This window comes from Capra hircus, chromosome 20 (assembly GCF_001704415.2).
Source record: "Capra hircus breed San Clemente chromosome 20, ASM170441v1, whole genome shotgun sequence".
In the NCBI taxonomy this organism is placed as follows: Eukaryota; Metazoa; Chordata; class Mammalia; order Artiodactyla; family Bovidae; genus Capra; species Capra hircus.
This window is the reverse complement of record NC_030827.1, coordinates 3,551,553-3,553,710: the sequence shown is the minus strand read 5'-3', so window position 1 is coordinate 3,553,710 and position 2,158 is coordinate 3,551,553.

Sequence of the window (2,158 nt, the reverse complement as noted above, 5' to 3'; positions counted from 1 at the left end):
GGAGACACAAGAGACGTGGGTTCAGTCCCTGGGTCAGGAAGATCCCCTGGAGGGGGAAATGCCAACCGCTCCAGTGTTCTTGCCTGGAGAATGCCGCCAGCCTGGTGGGCTACATTCCACGGAGTCACAAAGCGCCGGACATGACTGAATGCACAGGCGTGCACGCAAGATGGAACTGATGGTCAGAACTCCTGGTTCACAGGACTGCCCATGCTGAGGACAATGTGAAATGCAGTCCTTAAAACAAACCCAGGTGTGCCACGTGCCTGGGCCTGAATTAAGAGCTAGTGCTGTCCTCTCCCAGGTGACTCCCGTAGAGGTCCAATGTTGTTGTTGTTGTTGGGTGGCCCTATGAGGACAGCACAATTATGAGGATTTGCGGACATGCTGAAATTCACCAAAGATGTGTGCTTGAAAGCAGACTAGTAAAGTCTCCTGAGTCAGGAAAAGAAGGAAGATCCTGGAGAGGCAAGGAGGGTGATATAGTTTGTGTTCAAGGTGTTTATGACAAGGTGTCTGCTTGGTCCTCTGAACAACTGGGTCAAGTCAATGTTATTTTCCCACCTGTAGATGTAGGAAGAAGCCTGAGGGATGTTCAACAACCAGCTCAAGTCCATACAGGATTCAACTCCAGGTCTTCTGGATGGTAAAGCCTGGGGGATCTCAGAGAACATGGGTGGTAAATCCCACAAGGGATCCCAGGCAGTTCTGACCAGAGAATGGGAAGGTCTTCCCTCTTAGCAAGGATGCTCAGCAAGGCTGTGGCCTTCCAAGCCAGAAGAGTGGTCAGCTCCCTGAAAAGGTGGAGACAGGAAGCAAGGAACTTCCTCAAAGCGTGGATACAGTTTGGATCTCTGAGCTGTGTCAGAGAAACGTATCCTCTAGGTCAGGGTCCTGATTACAGCCCTGTTTGCCTCAGTTAAATATAATCCACCCTAAGCCATTTTAGAAGAAGGCAATGGCACCCCACTCCAGTACTCTTGCCTGGAAAATCCCATGGACGGAGGAGCCTGGTGGGTTGCAGTCCATGGGGTCACTAAGAGTTGGACATGACTGAGCGACTTCACTTTCATCTTTCACTTTCATGCATTGGAGAAGGAAATGGCAACCCACTCCAGTGTTCTTGCCTGGAGAATCCCAGGGATGGGGGAGCCTGGTGGGCTGCCGTCTACGGGGTCGCACAGAGTCGGACACGACGGAAGCGACTTAGCAGCAGCAGCAGCAGCAGCAGCAGCAGCAGCAGCAGGCCATTTTAACTTGGCAGAGCGGTAGAAAACGGATTTCAAGAACAGTTTGAGTCAAGTCATTTCTTTGTAAGCTACAAAAGAATCCAGATTTCATACTTCTTTAGGTTTAAATTGATACTTAAAGGATTTAAAACTTTCAGAATTGGTGGTGGTGGTGGCTGGGGGCACAGGTACAAAGCCCAGAATGGAGATAGAGCAGTTCTGGATTCTGGTATAGCTCTCCAGCCAAGAATGTCTCCCTGCTTGGAACAGTTGTCAATGCAAGCGAGTATTTTATGGTTTGTCTCTTTGATTGCCAATTTCAAAGAAATCTGAACATAGAGTGTTTGAAAAACACATAGAAATATAAAGAAGTAGAGAAAAAAAAATCACCCGTAATCCTATCAGTCAGTAATAACCACTTTATGTTGTGGTATTTCTCTCTCTAGAGTTTCTTTCTGGGTTTTTATTTTTAAAATAAATGTGATACCTGGCTCCAGACCTATGTACTTCCCATACTGGATGAGATGAGGCCCATTCCATCCTGAAACTATATACTTTTCTAAATATAAAATCCAATATGCTCATTAGTTCAGTTCAGTCACTCAGTTGTGTCCGACTCTTTGCAACACCATGGACTGCAGCATGCCAGGCCTCCCTGTCCATCGCCAACTCCCAGAGTTTACTCAGATTCATGTCCACTGAGTCGGTGGTGCCATCCAACCATTTCATCCTCTGTTGTCCCCTCCTCCTCCCGCCTTCAATCTTTTCCAGCATCAGAGTCAGTTCTTTGCATCAGGCGGCCAAAGTATTGGAGTTTCAGCTTCAGCATTCAGGACTGATTTCCTTTAGGATGGACTGGTTGGATCTCCTTGCAGTCCAAGGGACTCTCAAGAGTCTTCTCCAACACCACAGTTCAAAAGCATCAATTC